Raw genomic sequence first — 9,327 nt, forward strand, 5'->3', positions numbered from 1 at the left:
TCAAGCAAGGCAATATGTCTACAGCACCGAGAAAATACCAGAAGAAAAATAAAGAATGAAGAAAGATTGGCTGCTGTCCGTCCCCCCTGTCCATCGCATCGCTCTCAATAGTTTATTGACTTTCAGAGCTTGCCAGGCTCTGACAGAGAAACAGGCCGAGTGGAAAGAGAAGAATTTGGATTTCCAGACCACAAGACACTACAAGATGCAGTTTCGCCAAAGGGTTTATCAAATAGTGAGAGGGTTCGTTGCTCTGCGGCAAGAGTCTTGATGCAATCCACCCGGTGCATAATTCAACATGTTGTTAAGATATGTACCTTTGTGTTTTGCTCATTAGTCTTGTCAAACACATTAGTGCAGATATGCATCAATTAAACTAAATCCATTTCAAGGCGGTAAACAGTGTGTACAAGTGTTCAGGGTTGTACAGTTACAGTTATAATGCTATATCACTTCTATATCCTTCTGGGCCTGTCCTTCTGTACACATTTAAAAATCAACCACAATGGGTGTGTTTACATTTCAACTACGGCTGTCAATCAATTAAAATATTTAATTGCGATTAATCGCATGATTGTTCATAGTTGATCACAATTAATTGCAATTAATCACATATTTTTATCTGTTCAAAATGTACCTTAAAGGGAGATTTGTCAAGTATTTCATACTATTATCAACATAAGTGTGGGCAAATATGCTGCTTTATGCAAATGTTTGTATATATTTATTATTGGAAATCAATTAACAACAAGAAACAATGACATGTATTGTCCAGAAACCCTCAAAGGTACTGCATTTAGCATAAAAAATATGCCTACAGGCAACAACAGCTGTCAATGTGTCAGTGTGCTGGCTTGACTATGACTTGCCCCAAACTGCATGTGATTATCATAAAGTGGGCATGTCTGTAAAGGGGAGACTCGTGGGTACCCATAGAACCAATTTTCATTCACATATCTGAAGGTCAGAGGTCAAGGAACCCCCTTTGAAAGCGGCGGGGTACACCCTGGACAGGTCACCAGACTATCACAGGGCTGACACATAGAGACAGACAACCATTCACGCTCACATTCACACCTACGGGCAATTTAGAGTCAACAATTAACCTAACCTGCATGACTTTGGACTGTGGGAGGAAACCTGAGTACCCGGAGAAAACCCAAACACGGGGAGAACATGCAAAATCACACAGAAGGGCCCCAAGCCAGGTTCGAACCTGCAGCCCTCTTGCTGTATGGCAACAGTACTAACCACTGCACAGCCCTGGCTCATATGTATTTAACACAATTTACTCATGTGATTATTTATTTCATTATGTCTTTTTTATTCATTTAATATTCAACACGTTGGGGTTCTGTAGTTTTTAATCTCAAATCCTTTATGACATGAAGATACCTTTAGACTACTTGAACAGTATTGCTGCAACATTACATCTAATACAGCAGTGCATGTTTCAAGTAAATTATTGGAAAATCCGATGATCACATTTTTGAGTTGTGATTCTATACCACCCATTATCCACATGACTTCCAGTAAGAGGCCACCTCGACATGTGAGAATTCCACATGCAACAGCGAGAATATCCGTTTTCTGCACCGTCCCTTTTTTTCATTACAGATGAAAGGTGTATAAATAGCGAGTGGTGCCAAGACGGAGCGTAGTAGCCTCAATAACAGAGCCAGGAGTCACATGGTATCACAGTGTCAGCAGAAGCGTTGCCATTCCCTCTGGGGGCTCCCGGCTCTCTTAAATGGGTCTTGCTGGAAATAGGTTCCACACATGAGGCAGGGTAAAGTGGGTCTGGTGCCAGCTTTCCTGATAAATATGACCTGAAAACATGCTGAATCAATGCTAATATAGCTGTATGGAGGAAGGAGGGGTGTAGTATATGCATGTGTGATACTGTAAGAGGCATCCCCCTGCAGCTATTGATTATCCTGCTGGGTGTATGGTGGAGGATATATACTGTACCCCGCCCTCACTGCAGGAGTGGATTCACTTAACAGTTACAAACAGAATTTTGTGTTTGCAGCTGAATGTCGGAAGTGCTCGTGTATACAATGCCTGACGAGGACATACGTAGGCATGATGGACAAGAGTTTGATATGCAGGACCAGACCTCTTCTCATAGAGATGAACAGAGCGTCGGATTTAGATGCAAATAAGAGGCGCAGAAAGAGAAGACTATTTCATGGAAGGCTGGGTTCCTGTTCAAAAAACACCTGTTGCATGTGCATACATACAGTACACATACATATACATACTGTACATATACCACTAATTTGCAACAGCAAATGTGTTTTGACAAAACAACCATGTCTCCTACAAAATTACATTCCCATATAATGAAACTGCATTCTCACTTATGTTTTGAGGGAAACGTATTATCTCCCAGATTATGGTTGCAGTTTTAGACAGTTTTAAACACATGGTTAACATTGCAAATGTTAAAACGTAACAAAACTACTTGACAAAACATTATGGTTTGGCTCAAAATAAGTATGTGTTAGGGCAGTCAATCGATTAATATATTTAATCACGATTAATTGCATGATTGTCCATGATTAATTGCACATAGTTTGTACCTTAAAGGGAGATTTGGCAAGTATTTAATACTCTTATCAACATGGGAGTGGCAAATATGCTGCTTTATGCAAATGTATGTATATATTTATCACTGGAAATCAATTAACAATACAAAAAAAATGACAAATATTGTCCAGAAACCCTCACAGGTACTGCATTTAGCATAAAAAATATGCTCAAATCATAACATGGCAAACTGCAGCCCATTAGACCAGCGGTCCCCAACCCCCGGGCCGCGGACCGGTACCGGTCCGTGGGTCATTTGGTACCGGGCCGCACAGAAAGAATAAATAACTTACATTATTTCCGTTTTATTTATTATCTGAATCTGAATGATGTTTTATTTTGAAAAATGACCGGATTCTCTCCGTTACATCGTAGTGATACGTTAACGCTAAAATTTAACCCACAAGCTAGCAAAATGAGTAAAAAACAGACATCTTTGGAGAGTTTCTTTGGGAAGGGGAAAAGGCCCAGTGAAGAGACAGAAGAAGGGCCAACGACTTCCAAGAAAAAGAAAGCTGCATTTAACAGACAATACCAGGAGTCCTACTTAAAATATGGATTTATCGCGACAGGTGACTCCCACGCACCAAGCCCGCTCTGCATACTATGCGGCGACCGGCTCTCTAATGAGGCAATGAAGCCTTCAAAACTGCTTCGCCACTTGGAGACCAAGCACCCTGCATTAAAAGACAAGCCTTTGGAGTATTTTGAAAGAAAAAAGCGGGAACAAGAAGGACAGAAGCAATTACTGAGGGCCACCACATCAACAAATGCGAGTGCACTGAGAGCATCATACTTGGTGGCTAACCGTATTGCTAAGGCTAAGAAGCCATTCACTATTGGTGAAGAATTGATTCTGCCCGCCACTAAAGACATTTACCGTGAACTTCTAGGAGAGGCTGCGGTTAAAAAGATAGCACAGGTGCCTCTGTCGGCTAGCACCGTCACTCGGCGCATTGAGGAAATAGCAGAAGACATTGAGACACAATTGTTGGAGAGGATTAATACATCACCGTGGTACTCACTCCAGGTTGACGAGTCTACAGATGTTGACAACAAGGCAATACTACTTGTTTATGTGCGATATCTTTATCAGGAGGATGTGCATGAGGATATGTTATGTGCACTATCGTTGCTAACCAAAACCACAGCCACAGAACTATTCAAGTCGCTGGATGATTATATGTCAGGGAAACTGAAATGGTCCTTTTGTGTCGGCATATGCACAGACGGAGCTGCTGCCATGACCGGACGGCTGTCTGGTTTAACTGCTCGGATTAAGGAGGTTGCACCTGAATGTGAATCTACGCATTGTGTCATTCACAGGGAAATGCTGGCTAGCCGAAAAATGCCACCAGAACTTTCCAGCGTATTGAATGATGTTGTTAAAGTTATTAACCACATCAAAGCACACGCCCTTAACTCGCGCCTGTTTGAGCAGCTTTGTGATGAGATGGACGCGGAGCACAGACGCCTTCTCTTATACACAGAAATAAGATGGTTATCCCGAGGGAAATCGCTGGCCAGAGTGTTTGAGTTACGAGAGCCGCTGCAGAGATTTCTGTCAGAAAAGAAGTCACCGCTGGCAGCACATTTCAGTGACGAGGAATGGGTCGCAAAACTGGCTTACTTGTGCGACATATTCAACCTGCTCAATGAGCTCAATCTGTCACTTCAGGGGAAAATGACAACAGTCTTCAAGCTGGCAGATAAAGTAGCTGCATTTAAAGCCAAACTGGATTTGTGGGGACGGCGCGTGAACAGAGGCATATTGGACATGTTTCAAACATTAGCGGGGATTTTGGGTGAGACTGAGCCCGAGCCTTCATTCTCCCAGCTGGTGCACGATCACCTGTCTTTGCTTTTAAAAGAGTTCGAGCGCTACTTCCCAACCACAAAAGACCCACGAACTGCCAAGGAATGGATCCGCGACCCATTTGTCAACAAACCAGGAGAATCCAGCATGTCTGTGCAAGAAGAAGATCAGCTGCTGGAGATCGCAAATGACGGCGGCCTTAAAAGTGTGTTCGAGACAACAACTCTGCCGGTGTTCTGGATTAAAGTCTCGGCAGAATACCCTTAGATCGCCACAACAGCACTGAAAACCCTGTTGCCATTTCCGACATCCTATCTGTGTGAAGCGGGGTTTTCTGCAGTGACAGCAACCAAAACTAAATTACGGAGTAGACTGGACATAAGCAACACACTTCGGGTGTCACTGTCTCCTATTACCCCTAGATGGGACCGTCTCGTTGCAGAGAAACAAGCTCAGGGCTCACATTGATTTAGCGTTATGGTGAGTTAATTTTTTCATGCACTTTATATTCGTTTTTGTGGTGTATCTGTATCTTATTTTTGTAGGCATGTTTAAACGTTACCATAGCGACCAGAGAGCGTTAGGGGGCAGAGAGGATGATACTCATGTTATGTTGTTGGCGCGATGTTAAGAGGACGCTGCTAATAAAGTTGCATATGAGTACACAGTGCATTCACGTTTATTATTATATTTACAATATACCACTGTTTTTATGCCGGTCGTATCATTTTATTTTGTTGTATTTATCCGCCACACCTTGAAGGCCTGTCCGTGAAAATATTGTCTGACGTTAAACCGGTCCTTGGCGCTAAAAAGGTTGGGGACCGCTGCATTAGACAACAACAGCTGTCAGTGTGTCAGTGTGCTGACTTGACTATGACTTGCCCCAAACTGCATATGATTATCATAAAGTGGGCATGTCTATAAAGAGGAGACCCGTGGGTACCCATAGAACCCATTTTCCTTCACATATCTTGAGGTCAGAGGTCAAGGAACCCCTTTGAAAATGGCCATGACAGTTTTTCCTCGCCAAAATTTAGCGCAAGTTAGGAGCATTATTTAACCTCCTTCAAGACAAGCTAGTATGACATGGTTGGTACCAATGGATTCCTTAGGTTTTCTAGTGGAATCCATTTAGCCCACTACAACCTCAGAAAGATTGATTAATGCATTAAAGAAATTAGTGGTGTTAAAACGAAATATGCATTAATGCGTTATTATCTTGTTTGACAACCCTGTCTCGAACAAAATTACATTCCCATACAACTAAACTGCATTCTCAGTTACATTTTGAGGGAAATGTATTTTACACCTGTTTCACAGAGAAAAGAAAAGATTATCCTGGCAAAACATTTATTTCCACCTGTTCTTAAGTCATAAACACACGAGAGAAAATATTTTGGATCAGACTGAGAAAATGGATCACCAGAAAAAAAAAAAATTCTCACTTGCCTTTCATGGCTTCCGTAGCTATCTATGCAGTAGCCAAAATGTTTTAGATAAAATGGTCAGGCCCTCGCGACAGTACCTGGCAACCCTTCTATAAAGCTGTGACATCTCCTAGTAGATCAGAGAGGTGTGAAGACTTTGAGAAACACTGAGGAATACTTTGCTTAATTACTATTTTGGTCAAGTGATGTCTTACCAGCCTTACAATGCCATCTGGTGCCGGAGCTGATATGTTCTCGGGGGGGTGACGGGTGCTACTTGCCTCATTAAAAATGAAATGGTTGCTATGCTATTTGCGCAGTTAACTGGCATAGATTACCCTGAAGGTCAACTGGGAGGCTGTGTTTGGTCCTGATCCAGGCCACACACACACACACACACACACACACACGCACACACACACACATAGCACACCCATTCCAACACCGTGCAACTATTTCACGCTCAGCCAACTATGATGAATCTCTAATCGCTCCGATCTGACCCAACTTTTCCCGTCAGCTTTTTTTGGCAAACCGGTAATTAAATAAAGTTATTTGTGAGGTTGCTGCTTTCATTTTAACGTTTGATCACATCCCTTAAAAATCAGCCCACAATGGGCACAGCTGCCACGTCAACAGCCACCGTCAACATTGCCCCCTAACTGAATGTCTATTCGTCAGCTGTCTGCCATTCTGATGCGCCCGTTTGACTCATGAGCGCTGATGTGAAGAGTGGCCAATGCAAGGAGGAAAACTGACAGGGGGAACGGGCAGAGATGCTGCTGCAGACACCAATTTATGCAACTATAAGGACAATGGAGAGAGAGAGAGAGAGAGAGAGGAGTCTACCTGTCTGCCCAAATGTTGAGCTGTACCCTGTGTGCTTGTGTTTCCATTTCGCAAGTGCATAAAATTACAGTGAAGCCAGAGATTTCACCCCAATTTGTGCTCTGTCAATTGTAAAAATCGTGTTATGTCACAGCAATCTGTGCTCAGTGAATGCACACAAACACACACACAAGTACTGTACACAACCGTCACCTGAGCCAAATTATTGTTCTGTTACACAATGTTGTACCGAGCTGGCGTGTTCTGCTGAAGCTTAGCTGGAAACAAGATAGACAGTGGACACCATGCTGCACACAAACCCCCCTACACACACTGTACACACACACACAGGCAGCAGAACTAAAACAGCTCTCAGCAGTGCAGCTTGGCAAACCTGCAGGTGTGCCCAGTCAGGCAGCAAACAAAATAAAGAGGGAAAAGGTGGAAGCACGATCGGGCCACAGCCGCCTCCCCGTGTGGCCGAACACAAACAAACCCTGGCTGCTTTCTACACAAACTGTTTGCCCGAGCTGTATTAGCTGTATCTAACACACATGATGCACACCTGATCAGCCTGATAAGCAAATAATAAACAGTTATTTCTGCTACAAAAGTTTTCAAACTGGCAGGTACATTTATTGGATTTTGTGAATAATGTGCACTTTTAATGGACCCTAGTACTGATTATATCCACATCCACATGATGATTACAGGTATGGCAAACAGTCAAGTGAAGTGTTTTCTATCCTCACATTTATCTTCACAGGCATAGTGCTGCCTGAGCGCACCGGAACAATGCTTCGTTATGTTAAGTTGTTATATTGACATTTAAGGTGTGTTGATTGATTCGCAGCGGTGTGTTTCCCTACGAATGTCTAGCAACACGTGATGCACGTGTCAATTTTAGCTCCAGTCTTTTCAAAATAAAACTACTTAGTTAGGTTTATGAATAGATTGACTTGGTTAGGCTTAGGCAACAAAACTACTTAGTTTGGCTTAGGAACAGATCGCGGTTTGGGTTCAAATAACACCAGAAGTGCCGTAACTTAAGTATGGAAGTTACGTGACGGATAAATCAACTTTGACTTGTGGTTTCACACGGGACACAAACAGCGGTCTCCTGGGTGAAAGTCCTGTGTTTGTTGACTCAACCATCCACCCCGACCTCCTCCGTATACTTTCTGGTTCACAATTACGTGGATTACATACAAATTAATTTTGAGCTGACGATCATGAAAAAAATTTGAAATTCGTGTCTATGTACACAAATCAATACATTAAATTTCATCAGTATTTCATGAACCGCTGTGCACTTGGGCTGAAACATTCCACCTTAGAAGTTGCCGGTAGCTGCCTGTAGCCTTCAAGCCACACAGTTACATTATTTATTTTCTCAGTATATAACTGTTGACTAGTAAATATGAAAGGGCAGAAAAACATTCTTTAAATTTTTGGAAACATTTTTAAAAGGGTAAAAATGTATGTAACGTTAGTTAAACAATGATTAAACCAGACCCACACCCACCTCGGGCAAGCTAACGTAAGGTGACCAATCAATCAATGTGTTATTGTCAAGGCTGTTGCTATGACGCTTACCGCTCTTTCTGACAGAACCTGTCAGTACGCTAACGGTTAGCTGTCATGCCGAAGAGAAAGTCAGTGTTTTCTAAAGAGCTCCAGGAGGTTTACTCCTTCCTTTGTAAAGTACCAAGCAACACAAATGATGTGTTCTGCACACACTGCAAGAGCAAGGCTACATTTCTGGCTGTGCATAGTGGAAATGTAGTTATAAAAGATATAGAAGAGCTTGTGCACGCTGTCAAATAGGCCAATGTTGTGCTTAGTTTTAAAAGGTATCTGACGATAAATAAATATTTTATATTACGTCAATGCAATCCTTGTGTTTTACTGGTGATAATATTGTGTAGTTTTCTAATAAACTATGTTTTGATGGATTTTGGGAGACAAAATTTCTGACAAATCTGCTGAGGCGCTGTCCATGGGGCTGAGATACTTGTCCCCCATCCTGATGACAATGCCTATAGTGCTTGCATGAACACTGAAGGTTTGGGGTTTGAAAATATGGTCACCATAAGCTAACAGGTTGGCTTCTACTAATGATAGCTAGCTAACTAGAATTAATGGTGATAACGCAGCCCTGGTTCCACAATAAAATGCATCTGAAATTAGTGGGGTCGTCTGATGGCCGTAAGACAGTAGTATTACCTTGCAGAACACAGGAGAATACATACAACCCTACTTCAAAAAATCCAAACCCTTTCAGTAATTTCCAAACTTAGCACAGCTAACGTTGACTCAGCTAGTGCTAGCGTTCACATTAATCATAACCTTATTGATTAGCATACTTTGGTAACCTACGTCACTTCTTTTTGCTAACGGCTGAGTGGGCGTTTCCTTTTGAAAAACCTGGCAGATAACACAGATGGAGTAGACCTTTTAACATAAAGATTAATGATCAGCCTGTTTGTGAGTGTGTTTAAACAGTGCAGGTTAATTTAACCCACACACAAACATTTCAAATTTTCATTGGAATTACTTTCTAGAAATATAAACAGTTCACAGTGACCTCTGTTGATTATCCAAAGCAACTGGACAATGGCAACATCAGTGGCCGGAGGCATTATGTTTTCAAGTTGTCCG

Source organism: Sebastes fasciatus, chromosome 20 (genome assembly GCF_043250625.1).
Source record: "Sebastes fasciatus isolate fSebFas1 chromosome 20, fSebFas1.pri, whole genome shotgun sequence".
Classification (NCBI taxonomy): Eukaryota; Metazoa; Chordata; class Actinopteri; order Perciformes; family Sebastidae; genus Sebastes; species Sebastes fasciatus.